The 21,340-nt window shown below is 33.2% G+C and overlaps 1 protein-coding gene across 2 annotated transcripts in view; it reads left to right on the top strand.

The window, feature by feature from the left end:
* Positions 1–21,340, top strand: part of RASSF8 (Ras association domain family member 8) — a 93,832-nt gene that overhangs the window by 25,134 nt on the left and 47,358 nt on the right. The window contains exon 2 of one of the 2 annotated variants that reach the window (XM_052000176.1): positions 3,435–3,509. The gene's annotated coding sequence lies outside the window, so the exon portion shown is untranslated. Of the gene's footprint in view, positions 1–1,912; positions 3,510–21,340 lie in introns of those variants that run through there. The other variant, XM_052000177.1, reaches the window with a different exon arrangement.

The raw sequence follows: 21,340 nt of genomic DNA, 5'->3' as shown, positions 1-21,340 counted from the left end.
CCATGAGACTATATATATATATTTCCAATTGTTTATAGGTAACCAAAATCTTGGATTTTTCTTTGACATTTGGATTTTTGTTTTCTGAAAACTACTCTTAATTTCTATATTGTAGGTTCATTCTAGTGTGTGTGTGTGTGTGTGTGTGTGTGTGTGTGTGAGAGAGAGAGAGAGAGAGAGAGAGAGAGAGAGATGACATTTTGCTCTGGCAAAAAAAGTATTTTTCCTTTTAACTTTTTTTTAATAAGCATTTAATTTCTTTACTGTCAACATAATTTTCAAAAAGAAAAACCAATCCCTTATATAGTAAATAGAAATAATCTAACAAACAAATTCCCACACACACATATAATTTATCTAGTAGGAGAATTATTCTCTTGGTTCTGCATGTTTCAATTTGCTTCAATTTATTCAGATCTTCCCAGATTATTCAAAACTATACTTTTCACCATGTTTTATGAACTATTCCATTAGTTATATATCATAATTTGTTCAGCTGTGCCCCAGCTGACTCTTAAATTTCCATTTTTTTTCCACTACAAAAAGAGTTCCTATGAATATTTTTGACATAAGGATCTTTATTTCTTTTCTTTGATCTCTTTGGGATGTAGACCTGATAGTGATATGGTAGGGTCAAAAAGCATGCATAGTGATTTTTGGGGTATAATTTCAAATTGTTTTCCATAATAGCTAAAACAATTTAGAATTCCACCTAACATTGCATTAATGTGCCTGTTTTCCTGAAGTTTCTCCAGTTGTCATTCTTTTTTTTAAAAATCACTTTTTGCCAATCTGATAGATGTGAGATAGAATTTCAGAATTGCTTTCTATTTCTCTAATAATTAATGATTTAATTTTTTTTTCATATAACTATTAGGAGCTTAGATTTCTTCCCTTGAAGAAAGAACATTCTTTGACTATTTAGCTTTTCTCTTTTAGTTAAATTTTTAATTTAACTTTAGGCAATTACATTCTTAACCTATTACCTACTTGTGTTACATGTACCCATCCCTGTAACTCCTACATTTTGAGTTTTCCCCCAGAAATTTAAATCCCATTGTCAGGCATTGTCTTCTTAACCAATATTTGCTTCTAAATCTTTCTCTTATAAATCTTTTTGTTGCCTGACTTAGACTTCATCTAATTCAAGTCAACATACTAAAATGATTTAGCATTTCTTTCTCCATCTCATTTTATAAATAAAGAAACTGTGGCAAACATAGTAAGTAACTTGCAGGTGATATAGCTAATAAATGTCTGAGGATGAATTTGAACTCGGGTCTTTTTGAGTCCAGGTTCAGCATTCAGCATTATACAATGTGTCACCTAGCTGCTACATTCATACATACATATACACACATACATACACGTGCATACACATATATATTATATATAATTTGATTCTTTTCTTGATGTTTATAGAATCTTTAAATTGAATCAAAAAACTACTTTAGTATTCAGTTTATAGAAAAGAGGAGATGTAGAAAAGTCAAATTTTTGTAAAACCATATTTTCTTCATAAATATATCTGGAAATGAAATTTTGTTAGTACCTGTTTTGTAGGTCACTGTCAAGGTTCTTGTTACCATGCATCCAGTTAAATGGCTTAAATAACTTCACATCTTTAAAAAATATAGATTGTAATGAAAAAACCCATGAAATGAAATGGAAAAAAAATTCTCTTTATGATGAAAAGTATTTTCTGTTCTCTGAACACATAGGAATATGTCTTGTTACTAAAGTAAATCTCCCTAAAATAAATACAGCAATGCATCTCTTTATTTTCAGAATGCTGTCATAATTCTTTGGGAAACTCTCAATTTTCATCAATTCCATCTTTCTTAAGCTTTAAAAAAAAAAACTGTCAGAGTTTCACATTTTCACAATACTAGAAAAATATCAATAGAAAAATAAGTTAAATAATTATACTATAATATTAAAGTTATATTTCAGATAGATAAGTAATATAAATAGAAAATTTCATGTCATTTCAAGAATAGATAGATATGAAAGTTCATCTTGTTCACAGTAAATAGTTTGTTTGGCACTCACTATATTCCAGACATTGTACTAAATGTTTTACAATTATCATATTAAACTGAGAGGTATTTACAGGTGAAGAAACTGAGGTAAATAAAAGATCAAGTGGCTTGCCCAGGGACATATACTAGTAAGTGTCAGAGACTGGATTTGAAGCCAGGTCTTCCGGGATCTAGGCCTGATATTCTATTTACTTAGTGGGATTGTGGATTATCCCATCCTCCTGGAAAATAGTTTGATATTATGCAGAAATCTTTGACTTTGAACCATGTTCATGACAGGAAAAGTAATAACAAAAAATACTAAGATATTTGCCCCAGCATTACTAGCGACAAATAATTATGGAAACAAATTTTGTGTACTGAATTGGGCATATACCTAAAAAAAAGTGGCTTATGAATCTGACTTTAAATTTAAATTTAAAGTAAATTCACTTTAAATAGTGACAAATTAATCAGAGAAACATGAAAGTTTGTATATTTCATTCAGATAAAAGAAAGCCAAATAATAATAAAACATAAATGATGTAAACAAAAGTAATATATTAAAGCAGAAGAAAATTAAGATCAGATGTAATGGCCAGTGTTGGCTCTAGACAGTTGAAATTGGCAAGGGATCAGGGAAGGAAGGATGGGAAAAGTAGTACAGAGTTCTGGGCCAAAACCATAGGTTCCTGCTGACTGAAATTATAAATTTCTTAATTTCAGTAGTTAAAGACAGCACATCCAAAAGGAGAGGCATTAAGTGAAAGTCCAGATAATAAAGAATAATCTGGATATCCCAATATTGTATATTCCAGGAAGAATTTACCACTTGGGAAAAAAGGGGTCCAACGAGGAAGGAAGCAGCTGAAACACCCTCTTCTTCTTTGGAAGCCATTTTCATTTTTTCTTCTCTTCAATGAACGATACTAGATTTTTGGTGTTAAACAACAAAAATAGGATTCTTCCTTTCCCCTTTGCATTAGGCAAGATTCCAATTATTAACACACTAGCTGCCCTTAAGAAAGTTACTGCAGTATTGTGTTTAGTTCCAGGCAGTTGAAAAGGAGGTGCAAGGTCATTTCTGGAACATCTTGGTCACATCAAATGACTTACAAACAAACTTCTCAAACTCTATTTGCAAAGGTACAGAATGGTGTAAAAAAAAAAAAAAAAAAAAAAAATTTAAATAAACATCCTGTAGGGAATGCCTTCAGATGGTTAATAAAGTATAGAGTATAGGATAAAAGTTGAGTCTGGAAAGTGAGAACTGGAATGATTGTTGTGAAAGCTACTTGAATTTCAAACCAGTAGTTTTTTTTGCCCTTTGCCATTCCTAAATTAAAAGAGGACAAATTTGCATTTTTAAGCTAAAGATTAGCCAAAGTTGTAAAACATTTTGTACTTTTTCAGGTGCCTGTAGCTACTCCCAAAATATCCAACCACACTGAAGAGTGCCTCATTTTCATTTCAAATTCTTGATGTGAGGTAAGTCTAAAACTGTTTTCATTTTAAATGAAGAGCAATTCTTAACTTGGCTTGGTGAAATGATTTTTAGATCATTAGCATCTTAGAAGTTGAAATTCAAAATTGACGGGCAGAAAAGAAACATTTAGTTTCATTTTGGTAACCTAATCTGTATTTTTCCTACATTAACAGAGCTGGGCAAGATTCTTTAGGAACTGAAATGACATGTGATTTACTAGATGCTTTTATAGTTTTTAAATCAGTTGGTTTCACTTGTAAACAGCATTACAGATTTTGAACATTACACTTGAACTCTTATCAAGTATGTATTATGTGTAAGAGACATTGTTAGTGAGATGTAAAGATGAAAACCTTCAGGGAGATCTTCAAAGGTGCTTATTATATATATTTCCATATTTTTATTTCCTTTTCATTGATGGAATTTCTAATTTTTAGGCTTTTTGTTTAGATAGTGATGAATTGAGATCAAGATGGGTTTTAGTGTCATTTTTAGTAATTGAAATGGTAGATTCATGAACACACTGTCACAGAAGGTGTCCTAGGGAGGCTATATGATTCACTTATCCCAGTGTTGTAGAAAGGAGTCATGTTTCAGTTAAAAGTTGAACTGGATGACAGGTAAGGATTCTTTGCAAATCTTAAATCAATGATACTTGGAAAATTAGCTTGAACCTGGAACAGGAATGAATGGGTCTCTAAGCAAACTTTTCCATAGTATTGCCTATCTAGATCATTACTCTATGAAGCTTGTTTTCCAAATTGTGGATTATTTGAGTGCTAATTCAACATAGGAATAGAAATATAAGTTTGGAAGTAGCACTCAACTTTGAAGGCCTAGAATAGCACTAAAATTAGTGTTAGTCACTAATGGCTAACCAAGACCCATGTGTCTTGGTTATATCCTATTAAACTGTATGGCATTTCATGCTTTATTAACCTTGTAATTCTCTTAATCTAGTACATTCTATTATATTGTATTCATAACAGTCCTTTTGTTTTTTGTGTGCTTACTGTATACTTAAAAAATTGATTATGGATCCTAGAAAATAATTTAGATTGATTCTAATAAATTAATCACTTTTTGAAAAAATTTTATATTTTAGTGGCAGTAAACTTTGAGATTGAGATTAAAATTTATTAATTAAATTCTAATTAATATTTTATATATTTATTATAATTACAAATTAATTAATATTATAAAATTAAATAAATTGAAATTTATTAAATTCTTTAAAATGAGAAATTTGACTCTGAATATTGAGGTCTCTTAATTTTTAGTTTATGTGACGGTTACAAAGTTTTTAATTAGAGAATAAAACTCAAGTTCTTTGGCTGTCCCCCTTGCCTAGAATGTTCTTCATATCCGCCTGCCTTTGACTTTTTTTTAGTCTAAACTAAAATTCTATCTTTTACTAGAAGCTTCCCCCAACCCTTCTAGTGCTTTCCTCTTGTTAATTATTTCCCATTTTTCCTGTACAAGGCTTGTTTTGTATATATTAATTTTCATGTTGTTTCCTCAATTTGCCAGTTTGTTGAAGGCAGGAAATGTATTTTAACTTTATTTATATCCCCAGCTCATAGCACAGTGACTGTTATATAGTAGGTGCTTAATAAATGTTGGATTAATTAACTGTTGAATTAATTTACTCATGATATAGAGTTGTTCTGCTACAGAATATGTTGCTGCCAGTGGTACTAATAGGCAGAATTAGCAAACAACAATTGACTAATGGAAATAATTTAATACTGATTAAGTTTAATTCATCTTAATTAATATTGATTAAGTGTTCTTTAGGGAGCACTAATTTTATTTGAAAACTGTAGTCCTCACAAGAACTAGCAAACAAATTTTTTAAATGAATATATTTTATGTATTATTAATTATTCTTGATACAGGTACAATTAGCAGTGCAAATTGCAACCCAAATTCACCCTTTTATTGACTTCTCTGTTTTCCCCTAAATCATCATTAGGAGGATCATTCAATATATTCGGAGAATTTCCTATAGATTTCTTGATATTGTGCAAATACTAACAAGGACAAACAAGACAATTGGGGCATTTGTCAGCTAACTCTCATCCTTTGCTCCTTGACTGGCCTATTTTGTATTCTAGTTCTACATCTCTAATGATAACTGTAATGATATTTCCTATTCAGTGCCTTATTGGTAATGTGTTATAGGCCATTCATGCCCTCCATGCATCTTTTATTATTTGGGTAACTCACTGCTAGTAGTACTGTTTTTGTTTCTTGTCCCTCTATGACATCTCTTATGTCTCTATTCATATAATTACTACTATAGTTCCGGCCCTTTTCACCTCTTCCCTGGCTTCCTAAATGTTCTTCCTGCCTCAAGATTTCTCACTTCTCTGATCTGTCATCCTCACAGTGGCTTTCCTTTAGTACAGATCTGATCATGTCCATCTCCTTATTATCTCTGTGAACAGATATAAACCCTTCTGTTCCCAGAACTCCAACCTGTCTTTGCAACTTCCCTTCTCCCCTTCCCATACCCCATGCTGTTTCTTGACTCTCATACCTACTCTCATCTCCATAATCTATATGAGAATATTTTACTTATGTATTGAAGGGCATCATTGATTAAGGCAAGAGAAGGAAACATGTTTTTCCATCAGATGACATCTGTATAATTAGAAAATTGATAGATGTGGACAAAGTCCCGCTGTACTTATCTGTTGACTGTTTTAAGAATACCTGCTTAAAGGTACTCGTTCAAATAAAAGTATTTCTGATACCAAGATTGTATGATTCACTGAAAAAGGTAAAAATATAGATAACTTTATTTAAAAATTCTATACATATTAATATTGAACTAGCATAAAACAGATGCATGTCATTATCTTGTGAGATATTAGCACAAAGTCCAAATAGGATTCCATTTAGATGGTAAGGTACTGAAGAGGTTCTTTCTCATGACACTATTCTGAGGGAAATATACTCCCTCTTTACCTCTCTGTCTCATAGAATCCCTCTTTTCCTTTGAGACGTACCTCAAATATGATGTTCTACAAGACTGTCTCCATTTCTGGTTTTTGGCCTCCCTTCTTGTTTTTAACTGTCTTATATTTATTTTCTTTATATTTATTCTGTATTCTTTTGAATGTGAACTCCATGTACTTAGGAATTATTTTGTTCTTTTTTATTTGAATATGCATTAACTAACACAATACCCGACGTATCCTAGATGCTGCATGAATACTTGCTTGATTTATCCATTTACTCTTTAAAAAGTTTTAAGATAACTGTCTACCCAGGGGAGGAAAAAGCAATTGAAGAATGTTGCACTAGGATGAACAGGCTGGGTTTTCTTTGGGAAAACTGCATAGTGTTTTTAGTGAATCCCAAGTGATCTCCAGGTAGGGAAACTGAAATTTTTAATTTTGGTAAACTAAGGAAATGAGAGGCAAAAGCCTGGGATCCTGGTACAAGCCTAAATAGTTGAATCCCCATTCTACTGCCGTCATTATATTCTGGTAGAGATGCATTATCTTTCTCGACACCTCACTGAAATCACATGTCATCTGGATTACTATATCCATTATTCTATGTACCAGAATCTACCTGTACTGTGTGTACACATTATGTAATCAACTTTCCAGCACAGCAGTCAATTAGACTCTGTGGATGAGTCAGTCATACATAGCCAGAAGTTTTCCCTATAGTCAAGTGGAATGGTGATTTGGTAATCTCTAAGGGGTAGAAGAGCCCATATTATATAAAAGATTTTTGTGTAAGTTACTTTATACATTATATTCCTTTCTTGTAACTATGGAATCTTAGAATTGTAAAATACTTTAGAGGTAATTGACTACTCTAGGGGTTCTGCTCAATGCAGAAAATATCCTTTATAACATTCCAGTAAGATAGTTCCTACTTAAACACTTCAATGGTGGAGAGGCAACTCATTTCACTTGTGAATAGCTCTAGTTATTTGAAAATTATTTCTTATCTTGACTATATCTGCTTCTCTGTAGGTTCCATCTAGCAAATCCATTGTTACTTCCAAGGCTACAAGGATTCTTGCCTTTGTCAGCCCTACAGACATTTGATGGCAATGAGCATATTACCCTTAAGTCTTCTCTCCATGAAAATTTCCTGCTTTTCATTTTTTCCTCATATGACATAATTTCATAAATCTCAGCATCAGATTCTTCACTACTTTTTTTTCCAAAGGCAGAATGAAAGTGTGAGGAGATAGAATGAAAAAATAAGGTTTAACATTCATTTTAAAAGAAATTTTAATGTAGACCAGTATAGATTAATTTACTGGTTTTACTTTTTTAGAATCCTCAAATATTTTAAGCTTTTTTTCTTTCAATGTGAAACTCAGAACTTGGCACACAGTAGTCAAAGTTTTGTTTAACCCAGTGCACAATGACATTATACTATAGAAATTTTTCTGGATAGTAATGGTCTATTGAAACCAAGAAACTTTGTGAAGCACATGTCACAGTATTTGCTCATTTTGATACTGTATTACAAACATCCCTTGAGCCTTTTTTGCAATACTAGTTGCTAATTTACATGTCTGTCTTCCTTCCTATACTTTTAGCTATTTAAAAAAAAATCCTACATGTAGAGCTATTGATGTCTCATTAATCTTACTATATTTGGCCTATTTATTATTCTAGATTATTAAGAATTTTTATAAGCATATTTTCTTCTTGAGCTGAATCATTCATAAAAATGTTAAATCAGAACATGCTTAAGATAGAGCTCTATAATATGCCAACAGATTTTTCCTCTATGCTTTCATTAATCTATTACTCAGTACTTTGATTATTGTTCAGACAGTTAACTCTACTGTATTCTAGTTTACATTTTCCCATATTGTCATTAAAGATATCTTAGAAGAATCAAATGCTTTACTGAAAAAAATCATTGTACTATATCCACAACATTTCCTTAATTTAATAATCTAGGGACTTTATAAACAAATGAAAATTTAAGTTGCCAAGACAACTTTAATCAATTTTACTATCTGTTTACTATCTGTCGAGCACATTTTGCCAAGGTAGGATCAAAAGTTCTTGACCTCAATCTAATGGTAAAGAACAGTGTACCAAAAAAAGTATATGCGGGATAAATATGAAGTAGCCTACAGAAGAAAGATACAAAAATTAAAAGGGAGTAGAAAAAGCTTCTAGTAGAAGATGGGATTTTAGCTAGAACTAGAAGGAAGCCAGAAGGAGGCAGAGATGAGAATGGAAAGCATTCAATGTATGAGGAACAGCCAGTGAAAAGCCCAAAGTCTAGAGATAAAGTATCTTTTTATATAAAAATAAAAAGGTGAGCATCACTAGATAGAAATGAAGGGGGAGTTTGAAGATGTAAGGACCTAAGAAGATTGGAGGGAGATGGGTTGGTTATAAAGGATTCTGAATGCTAGACAATTTTATATTTGATCTTGGAAGAGGTCATATGGAGCTACTGAGATTTTAAAAAAATGTATCTGACTTTTCTTTCATTGTTAGTGACAGCCAGAATTTTTTCTATATATTGACATATGGAAGTATATACCAAAATTCTGTATATACTATTGTAAATACTGAAATTCTGAGCCCCAAAAGAAAACTTTTAATATGAAACCTTTTATTTTTAATATAAATATTATTTATATTTTAATTAGCTCCATTTAATTATATCTTCTGTATTTTTTCCTTTTATTCCCTTTTTTTGAATATTGATGGAAACAAATTATCTTCACTTTATTTAGAAGACATTAATAGTTTATTAAGGTGAAGCTGTCTGAAAGCAATTATCTTTAAATTTACATTAAGTGAAGAAAGCAGGGGAAGGAGAAATATGAAATTTTATTTATTATTTCCTTCTTTTTCAGCTCAAAATATCACTGTTTTTTTTTCTTTTATATCCACAAATAAAAGTTTTCTTTAGACAATAATGACTAATGTCTATAATCAAACTTCAAAATTGTCAGCAGAGTAATTTCCTTAAAATTCCTAGACCATCTGGCTATAATAAATCCTTTCCCAATTTGCATATGGATATTCTCAGAATAATCTCAATTTCTGTTTGAGATATTTCTTTTTTTTTTCATTTTCTTGTTTGAGGCAGGCCTACTATGCCCTATATGAGTTTTAAGTGCTTGTAATTTATCTTAGGGTGGGATGTTCCCAAATAAAAGTGTTATAAAGGAGTATTTGTCATTGTCACAGAAAATTATTTGCACGATTTTGAAACATTTGAAATTAAGGTACAAGCAAAGCAACTTGGTACTAGAGGAAAAGACATTTTCTATAATTTAAGTTGTCATAGTAACATAATGCTAATACTTCCTTAGATGGCAGACCTGAAGAATTTCAGTGACATTCAGATTGCCTTCATTATCCTTTCATTTTGCTATTTATTGTGACCTAATGTAGTTTTGTTTTTTAAAAAATGATTTTAGCCCTTCCTTTGAAAACTTCTGTTGCAAATTAAAAACTAAAAAGTCATATCTGTGTGTGCATGTCTATTTGTTAATTTTTAAAATCTTCCATTAAGCACTTTCAGCAATTATTATGGTATTGATGTAATGTTATCATAAATGGAGAGAAAAATATTATGGGGAAGATTTGGAGGAAAATCTATCTCAAAATAAAAATCTTATTTTGAAAATAGTGCATTGCTAATGTTTATGGAACTTTTTACTTGAGTTACTCAAAAGTTATGACTCCATCTCATTCCTGATATATTTACCAGACTGTATTTTGAGTTGCCATTTTAACATAGTAATACTTTATTTAAAGAAATTTTTAAAGAAAAGTCTTAAATAGTAAAAAGGACTCTGGATCTCTCCCCATTTCTCTCCCCCAAAAAAAAAAAAAAAAGTTAGGTATTACCCTCTCAGGATAAAATTGTATTTTGAGTAAAGGGTAATAGCAGAATATTTATTAAGTAAGAAAGGCAAAAGACAACCTGCCCTCAAGGAATTCAACTATCTAATGGAGGACCCTAGTAAACAAATATGTATGAACAAACCATGTACAAGACAAATATGAAATAATTAAACATTAATTAACAAAGGAAAGAAATTAGAATGAAATGGGGTTAGGAAAAGCTTTCTACAGGAGGTGGTATTTACATGGGAAGGAAGCCAGTAAGAAGAGCATTGCAAATTTAGGGAGCAGCTGGAGGTAAGAGATGAGTATCTTAGTCATAGGATAGTAAGGAGGCTGCTAATGGTGTAGAGTAGATAGGGTAGGTAGGTGTAAGATGTAAGAATGGAAAAAGGACTGGAAATCTGCCTGCTGGCAATGATCTGATCCTTACCTTCTGGACTCTAACCTTCACACTAAAACTGGTTCCCAGACTTTCACAATCTGGGATAATCTTCATCCTTTGGAAGTTAGCTCTCTCGTCTTTGGAATTGGGCCCCACTTAGGACTAATTGGTCAGTTATTAAATATATGCAAATTAATCTATTTAGTCCACTCAAATCAAACTCAAAAGATTCAGCTTAATATTCCATTCTGTCATTCATCAGATCATGTGCCTCTTGCATGTGTTTTTTTTTTTTTGTCATTCCTCACCCCATTCTTTATCTTCAAGTTATAGTTGTTTATTTTGCTGAGTTGGAGTTAAGGGACTTGCCAGGGTCACACAGGTAGGAAGTGTTAAGTGTCTGAGGCCAGATTTGAATTCAGGGCTGGTGCTCCATCCACTGAGCCACCTAGCTGGTGGTTAAGCAGTTTATGATTCTAGACTTGAATTCAAGAGAACAAGGTTGGATTTACCAATATATGATACAAATGCATGGAAATCACAAATCTTTGGGAACTGATGAAGTCATCAAAAAACAGAAAGGAGAGATAAAAGAAGACCTAGGAAGAAACCACTCATTATCTTTAAATATCAGATCTGGGTAATAGTTCAGCAAAGAACAATGAGATGGAGTCTTTAGAAAGATGGGAAGAAAATTAACTGCAGTATATTGATAACCCAAAGAGGAAACATTTTCATTTCCCATTATACCACCGTTTCTTTCATTTTCTTTTCTTCTGACAAAATAATTCAAGTTTGTATATGTATGATATAAAGTCCAGCCTCTTCACCATCCTGGTTGCTTTCTTTTTTGTCATTGTCCCTCCTAAAATGTTCCACCCTAAATTGAGGGAGAATTCTTTGCTTTTCTCTGTCAACCAATTCTGAAATCTGAATTTACACTTTTTTTCTTTCTCTCTTTTTCTCTCAGCAACTTTTTGCTTTTGACCAGAAATTTAGCAAAGGAAGTAAAAAGAAAGTAGGCAATTGTGGTATAGTACTAAAGGTTTCTAAAGTTCTTTTTCTGGCTTAATAATCTGGTTATTTTGTTTTCAAGAGGGAATGGTAAAGCTAACGATGTGTGTGTCATTTTTAATGACAGATGAAACTTCCATTGTGTTGCCTTCAAATAAGTGGAAGTGATGGCAGAGAAATGAAAAATGTTCATAGTTTGCTAAATATGCCCGAATTTATTGTTGCACCATGTAGCTCTTTATGTAGTCCTTTACATAGGTGTACACACTCTTTCTCTTGTTCTCTTGCTTTGAGTATGACATGTGGAGATTTTTGCTCGAGATAGTTGATTGAAGTTAAGGAATTGCAAATTGAAGGTAGCCAGTTCATCTGGAAATTGAACATTTGACCTGGGGCATCAGTCAATTCAGTTAAATGTTTATTGATTGGCTGTGTACAAGGCATTATGCTACATTCTGGAGATACAGAGACATATACAAATCATTATGTCTTCAAGAAGTTTTCTTTCTGTCATTCAGATGTAAAAATTTATAAATAAAAACCAATCACTGGAAGGATCAGGAAAGACTTCCCAGAGAAGTTGGCATTGAGATTTGCTTTGAAGTAAACTAACGTTTTTTTATATGGCAAGATAAAGTGGATGTGCTTTCCAAACAAGGGACAGCCTGTGTGGAGGTATAGGGTACCTGAAGAGGTTTGTAGTCTTAATTTGTTCTATATACACAATGAAAGGGGGAGGAAGAGGTTAGGAGTGACATACTTATATTCCTTTTAATTAGCTACACTTGGCCACTAATTTGTATATTAAGTACTGTATACAATACTATATATTGCTACATACTACCAATTATATATTGCTGTGTATTACCATTTTAGTCATCTTGTGATCTGTTCAGGTCTGCAGACTGCTTTGTCAATATTTAAAGAGTTAAAAAAACATGAATACATGAATACTAGTGATCTTTTTTAAAAATAACTTTCTGGATTTAGATAAGTGAATCTCTTATTAATATTTTATTATAGGATGGCTAAATTTTTATTCCCTATCCTTATTAACAGTGTGCTTTTTAATTCATACACTTTTGGGTGTATGAATCCAACATTGATGGAATTTTTTTTTTATGGTGACTACTTCAAAAATGCATGGCCATAGCACTTTTTTGAACAAGGTTCCATGTAGTGGCAAATGACAAGTGTTTCAGTCTGATATGGATGAACTACTATAAACAGAATTGTTAGTGTGAGAATTACTTTTTGAAAATATAATCTAGCAGTTTGGTAAAGCTAAATAATTATTAGAGATAGATAGCTATAAACCAAAAGTTCACGAGTCTTTGTAGAAAGAAACCCTTTTTTTCCTTTCACACATTTCAAATAGGTGTCAGAACAACTTTCAACAAGCAACATTATTCATCCTAGTTTAGAACTGAATTAATGCTGTTTTCTTTCAAGTACCCTTGGCCTTTTATTTTATTTTATTTTTTTGGTTGAATCATTTTATTTCTTTTTTTTTTTTTAATAACTTTTTATTGACAGAAACCATGCCAGGGTAATTTTTTACAGCATTATCCCTTGCACTCACTTCTGTTCCGATTTTTCCCCCCTTCTTCCCTACACCCCCTCCCCCAGATGGCAAGCAGTCCTATACATAGGACACAGTATATCCTAGATACAATATATGTGTGCAGAACAGCCCTTGGCCTTTTCAACATTAAAATTTTTTATAAAGAAACAGTGCATAATGTGATGTAATCATACCTATATCTCCTTTCTGTAGAGACTGAGGCTGAGGCTAAGGGTTCTGAATTGTAGTAGGGCTATAGCTGATTGGGTGTAAGCACTAAATTTGATACCAGTATGGTGAATTAAGAAGGTTTGGGGGAAAAGGGAAACTAGGATGCCTATATGAGCTTGTCTAAGCTCCAAACCAGCCCAGACTGGAAATGGAGCCTGTCCAAACTTCAATGCTGATCAGCAATGCATGGCCATCATACTTCTAGCTTAGGTGTGGAAGAACAGAAAGAAGGAAAGGGAAAAGAGAGAGAGAAGAAAGATGCATGTGAAGAAAAGAGGAAGGGAGGGAAGGAAGGAAATCATTTCAAAATATAGTAATCCTGCCTCTTCAGTAATAAATCACTTTTAACCAAGTTAAGCAAAACCAACCAACAAAGGAAAAATATTTGGTTTCATTTCATTGCTCTTTTCATTTATTGTTATAGTCTGCTAATATCTCCAATTTCTACTAGTTTCTTTCTAGTTATTTGTTATTCTGTGAGCTCCTTGAGGATAGTGGGTTGCTACATTTATATAATTTCTTTAAATGGCCTGGTTTAGTGTAAGACCAGCACACAGTAGGTGCTTAATAAATGCTTGTCACTTTGACTCAACATGCATATTTTCTGGATTTTCCTTTTTTCACTCCACTATCACACAAGTCTGCTTTTCTTGACTCAGTCTTACTTTTAGAAAAAGCTAACCATAGTAAGTGTTCATAACTTGCTACATCCCATTCAGCCCCTGGCAACTTGCCATCCTTTCCACACTCAATCTAGACTGCTTTTCCCAAGGCCAATGATGATTTGTTCATTGTTAAATACAATGGATTTTTCTTAATTCTTCTAATTCTTAAATTCTTCATAAACTTTGATATTCTTATACATCCCTTCCTGAATACTCTCTCCTGCTTAGGTGTTTACTGCCCTGTCTTATTTCTACCAACCGATGGATCTTTTCCAGTCCCCTTTAAAGCATCATCATTCCTGTCCTAATCCTTCATCAATATAGTCTTTATTCTCTTCTTATTCATTCACTCTCTTGATGATCTCCTCAGATTCCAAAGGTTAAATTTTCATTGTCAGTAGATAGCTTATATTTCTATCCCTAATCTTGTTTTGAACTGCAATCCCAAATCTCTAATTGTTAGCTGGATGTTTCTGCCTGGATGTCCCTTAAGTATTTTTGCTTTAGCATGGACAAAACGGAACATATTTTTGAGATTTCCCCAATATCCTTTGCTTTAAACTTTCCTAATTTTGTCAAGAATGCTATCACTCTTTGCTTTCTCACAATCCAGTAGTAATTTACTCTTCTTAACATATCAATTGTATCCAAACAGCTGCCAAATATTGCTAATGCTACTTCAAAAATATCTCATTCTCTTCCCTTCTTTATTCTTGTCCCAGTGTATGTATCTTCTTCATCACTTCTCTGAGGACAGATTGGAATTGAGTGGTTCTGGAGATGAGAAATTACCCATTAAGTAAGAAGTTTTAAAGTAGTATTTACAAGTGATTGATGGGGGTTTATATTAGGGTAGTGTTGGCAAGACTTCAAAGAAGAATGTAGACAGAGGAGATTTTGCAAAATTAACTTCATCACTCTAGCTCTAGTTGTCACCTCACTGAAATGAAATACCTGCAGGAGGTTTGCTTTAAATGTTCCTTTAAGGTATCTTCTGGGATTTTGTATATCTACTCAGTGCACAGAATAAATGAATTAAATATCATATTGAGTTCCCTAATTTATGATATAAGAGAAATAATCCTTATTTCCTTTTCAGGATAAACCTTTCTCAGAAGCATGTGGGGCAATTTAATAAAAAAATATTTTCCAACTATTTCCTGCATATTGTCCAAAATTATGACATTACTAGACATTAGTTAGATATTAGCTTGGGTTTATAAGTACACCGAGAAGCTTAAATTACATCATCATGTAAAAATTTTTGAGATCTGCTGCACTGAATGAAAATTTTGATTGTCAAATTAGGTAAAGAGTTGGAAAAGTTGCTGATATAGTCAAAAGTACAATTAAAATAAAACGACTCTAACAAAAGGAAAGTAGTGTGATCTTGATTGTCTTGAACTAATTCACAAATGTTAGGATATCTGTTTTCCTCAACAATTTAAAATATTCTAATGAGCTTGTGATTTGCTACTGTATGATGAACCTCGTCAGGTACATTGGAACGGAAGGCAAATCGATATAGTTATCTTTGAGGAAACATAAGGCAGTTTGGGAGCTAAGAATCTGGGAACCTGGGAACATGATGTGGGAGAGAGGCCCAGAAGGAAAATGAGAGAGCCCCCATTTCAAAGTTTGATTTGCATTCAATCTTTTTCGTAAACACAATAAAGAAGCTCTTCTGCCCAGATAATCATATTTAACTTGTATGAAAGAGCCAGCAAGTATACCATTGCTTTTTCCTTCTTGGAATGGCAGAGACAAGGGAGCAAGTTTTTGAAGTTTCTTTACCTACATCAGAAACTGGGGACCAGGCCCTCATTCTCTTGGCATTCCTGACTTGTGAAACTCCCTCTCCCGCTTTCCTGTCTCTCAGGTGCCAAAGTGCCCAAATTTTGTACAGGAAATTCAGGAATATGGGCTGATTTGTCCATAGACATTTAAAGCACTTGTGTGCCTAGAAAAGATAAAGTAGAAACATTATAATAACACAGAGCCTAGCACTTGAAAAGATCTTAAAGGTCAAGGATCTCATATTGAGGAAAGAGACTTACAGGAGTTAAATGACTTGTCTAGATCAGCCACCAATTTAGACAAAGAGGTGTGACTAATCAAGTCTCTGACTACTAGTGTGTCTAAGGGTAGTTTGCTTTTGCTTTCTTGTTTTGTTTTCTTTTGTTGTTTTTGTTTTCTTTGCAAAGCAGTTGGGATTGTCCAGGGTCACACAGCTAGTCTGAGATAAAATTTGAACACACCCCTTCAATGCAGGGCCTGCACTCTATCCACTGTGCCATCTAGCTACCACTGTTCAGATCACACTACTTTCCTTTTGTTAGAGATATTTGTGTTTAGTTGTACTTTTGACTACATCTGTAAGTTCTCCAACTTTTAAAATTTGCTGTGTCATGCCTTTGCAGAGCTGGATTTTTGGCAGCAACTATGATTAAAAAAAAAAAACACCTAATTCTAGGCAAAAATCAATGTCAAACAGAAAATGAGGATGTTGGTGCACTATCTGATTCCAAAGTTTTAGAAGTTGTGCAGAATCCAACAGTGTGTACATCCCATTAATAACTGCAGTTATTTAAGAATGAAATAAAAAACATTGTTTCAATTTCTTCAATTCCATACCATACAGAGATACTGCACCATGGTACTTCTCCATGGTGGTAATATTAAATATTTAAAGAGACATGGAAGAAAATGAGTCATATATCCATATTTAACTTGTATTGACTACAAAATTTCTTAGAGGAGAGGGCTACATTGGAATGAACTGAGATAAAAGACTGAGAAGATAGTTTGGGTTGGGTTTTTTTTTTTTTTTTTTTTTGGTAGTGACACAGGAGGCACTAATAGTATAGCATTACAAAAGAAAATAAATATTTATATATAATTGTCAATTTTTAAAAAATGACAAATTCATGGACTTTAAGTTAAAAACTACTACTGTAGGAAAACCCAGAGTGGCAGAAGGCAAAAGAGTTAAGAATTGTATTCTGGAAGTCTTAAGTCACAAAGTGTGTATTCAGTGATCTGAAGGTAATACAGAAGACCCAGGAAGGTGAAACTGAAAAAAAAAAAATTACTATTGATTTTAGAAAGCAAGAGTGTCTTTAAGAACCTTAGTATAGTTTCCATTGAGTTAGGATAAAGAAAGACCTTGAAATAGTTACTTGGTCTTGCATATATTTGGGTCAGTCTTGAAATGCAAATGTCATAATTATTCAGGTAAAATTGAATTAGTCTATCTGATAATATATTGAGTCAATTTTTTTCTTTGAATAGCAGAATAGTAGTAGCTTCCATCTTTCCACTGTTCCTAACCTTATCCCACCTCCCACAAGACTTCACTTTTATATAGAAATGAGCTGTTCTGAAATATAGAAATCAGCTGTTCTGCAGAAAATTTCCCACTGGAAATAGTAGTTTTCCTAGAGTTAATATTGCACAATCAGGTCCTCTGAGGTTTAACTGATTCTTCTTAGAAAATCTGTCTTAAATGGAACATTTCCCCAAAATGTTTTCTTTCATCTCTAAAAAGTTTTTTGAAACTTCCCTCAAAATACTATATGGATTAAATAACTAATGACGTGTAACCTAATTAATTCACTCAAGATATGAAGAATGAACATCTAGAAGATAAAATACTTGTTTTCTTTCATATATTAAAGTACTCCCAAAATTTTTATTTATTTTGTTCATTCATCCATTTATTTTTGAAGGCAATCAGGGTTATGTTACTTGTCCAGGAACTACACAGCTAGTAAATTTATAAGACTGGATTTGAACTCCTGACACCAGGAGCAATGCACCAAAATTTTCTTAATATTCCCACTCTGAATCATCTCTTATAACAAAGAAGTAGTTCAACAAAACAATATGAAACTGATTTTGACCTTAAAATTAGTTATCTTCAATGTTTGGAAGATCTGAACATATGCTTTCCCCTCTCATGAGTAAACCACTCATATTTATATAGCACTTGGTAGTTGTTTTTTCATAAAGCCCTGAGATAGGTAGATTGCTAAGGAATGAAAGATGCCTTGTTGATTTAGGTTTAATGTTGGATGGAAATGAAGCACTCCTTGGTTATTTCTTAAGAAAAGGAGGCTTACTTAGAATATTCAAGGTGGATTCCTCATTGCTTAACTCTATGTATGGAACTCCCCACCACATCCCCCTTATCTCTATATGGAAATCCACTGGATCAGCAGAATTGGGTGTAATGATGATTCATGCAGTTAGGAACTAGTCTAAAGGACTGGTTAAACGATGTGGGCCTTTTTTTTTTTTTTTTAAACTCCTAATCAAGTCCTGGGGAGAGCTTTATTGCCTTTCAGGGGGAAAAAAAAAAATTGGTCTAACCCATGTTGGGAGGAAAGAACCCTAGCAGAAGGGGCTGCAGATAGTACAAATACTTCTCTCTTCAATGTTCAAACCAAAGTTTAGATTTTTCAGTTTTCCCATTGTCACATAGGTGGCAAGTGTCAGGCTTGAAATTCCAATCTAGGATTCTAGTTTACAAATCTAGCATCTTTACTACTTTGCTATAATTGCTTTTGTATGGATATACAAAACAATAATAATAGCTAACATTTATATAGTACTTACCACGTGCCCACCACTATGCTAATCACTTTACAATAGCTATCTTATTTGATCCTCACAACAAACCTAGTTGTTGCTATTGTGATCTCCATTTTATAGATGAGAAAGCTGAGGCAGAATGTTATTTCCAGTTTTACATAGCTAGTAAACATTAATAAATATATAAGACTGAATTTGAATCTGTCTTCCTAAATAAAATAAAAATAAGCTACTTTGTGGAGTTTAGCATTTTTTTGTTATAATAAATAGACGTATATGATTTACCTCTTATGTAGCCCTTTTTCCTGTCTTGATATTTCCCCTCTCTATTCTTTATCCTGATACCTATGGACTACTAATGTTAACTGATATTCAAAGAGGAATGTTCAACTTTTAAGTTATTGTAGTTATGGTTCTTGACTCTCATAGAGCAAAAAGATAATAACCCATACTTAGTTCTGTGTTCTCATCAAAGTCCTTGGGGACTTTGGAGAATTAAAATTTGGTGGGCCTGGTCCTCTACACAGAATAGAGTCTTTAGGAAGGATTTAACAATGGAAGAAGAGGGACAGCCTTATAGAGGAGCAGAGGTCTTGGGAGAGATGGACTGTTCCTGGGGAAGATTCCCAAGTTACTGAGAGAAGTTCCAGAATGAGCTAGCAGTAGAAGAGACATGATTTTGAAAGTGAGAGGAAGTCAGGAAGGCTGAGAGAAGAATGGACTGAGTTTATTGTGCATCCTCATAGCCTACCATGCATAGACATATTGAGAGACTAACATAGTGAGTTGGCCATGTGACTCCATGTCATAGTTAGGCAGATTTCTTTTGCATAGTCACAGGTTTCATTTAGGAGTGTTTTGGGTATTTGATATTCTGGGACTTGATAGTTTTGGCACAATATCATCTGTAAACAATACATGGAAGACCATACCACATCCTTCTATTGGGCAATAAGTCACATCCTTCCGTTTGGATTCTACACAGAACATCATACATATAAAATAGATATGAGATTTAATGAGCTACCAATTGTTTTCCTCACAAATTTTACCCACTCAGAGGCCATATTAATTCCAGCTCTGATTTTGGACCAATAAATCGGGTACCAAGTTCAATATCTTTCCCCTTAGACCCCACCCATCCAGATATTACCATTTTGTCCCCTTTACAACAATATACTTTAACAAATAAATCTTTTCAATTTCATGACAAAATGCTGTCCAGGGTCTGAGAGTTTATGATATCTGAAAAATGTGACTATTTTAAATGTTATCAGCTACTTATCATTGCTCACATAATTATATCGTAAACACACTAGAACTCTGTTTCCCCTCCCCCCAGATATAAACAATAGAAATCATTAAGAAATTACTATCTTCTTTATCTATATTGCTCATTTAATAACACATGTTATATAATAGTCCAGACAGCTAAGTGTCACAGTGTATAGAGTGCCAGGCATGAAGTTAAAAGAGGATTCCTCTTCCTGAATTTAAATCTGCTCTCAGATGCTTACTAGTTGAATAATCCTGTTTGCCTCAGTTTCCCCATCTTTAAAATGATCTGGAGAAGGATATGGCAGTATCTTTGCCAAGGAAACCTCAAATTTGATACAAGTCAATTAACCTTTCAGTTTCCCAAGCAACTTTTCAAATCTCTAAATTACAAGTGTCTTGTTGACTTGTTGAAGACTATGTAGAGACTAAGGTCATTCTTTTTAGTATACATAGTTTATATTTTCTGACTGGTTGCAATTTGTTTCCTAAAAGTATATTAACAACATTGAGTCAGCAGGCTTCAGGAAAAAAATTCTTTTTTTTTTCATCCAATGTAGTTGTGGTTGGCATAGGTCATTGGGTTTAGATTAAGGCTCTTGTCAGGCTTCTTGAAAGAAGGCAATTGCTGACATTTATTTTATCTTGGTAGGAAAACAGAGGTGTTTCTATTTTTATAACTAACCTCAATTTTGTTCTGGTCTGTGCCACACAGACTAGTGCCGTACATCTTCAGTCATTCCCATCAGCATAACAAAATTGCTCTAGAACTGTATGTGTACATTTTTAGTGCTTGGTAAAGTGGAAAACTATTTTGTTGGTCTAGCCTCTTAATAACTTCACTAGCAGAGCTGTCAACATGGCTGACAGATGGTAAGAGCACTTGGTTGCTCTCATATATACACTGGTCAGTCCTTTGTAGAAAAAAGTGATTTAGGGGCAGCCAGGTGGTGCAGTGGATAGAGCATCAGCCCTGAAGTTGGGAGGACCTGAGCATAAAGCTGGTCTCAGACAATTGACACATCCTGGTTGTGTGACCCTGGGCAAGTCCCTTAACCGCATTTGCCTCAGCAAAAAAAAAGAAAGAAAGAAAGAAAAAAAGTGATTTAATAACTTGCCATAAGATTCAATGGGAAGTGGGGCTCAGGCTTCAGAATTTTAGATACATTTTCTATAGCTTATTCAAGGATACATCAAAGAATACTATCAGTAAAATGTATTAGTTGCCCTAATTTTTGAAGTT

This window comes from Antechinus flavipes, chromosome 5 (genome assembly GCF_016432865.1).
Source record: "Antechinus flavipes isolate AdamAnt ecotype Samford, QLD, Australia chromosome 5, AdamAnt_v2, whole genome shotgun sequence".
Taxonomy (NCBI): Eukaryota; Metazoa; Chordata; class Mammalia; order Dasyuromorphia; family Dasyuridae; genus Antechinus; species Antechinus flavipes.
This window is presented reverse-complemented; position numbering and strand designations above follow the sequence as displayed.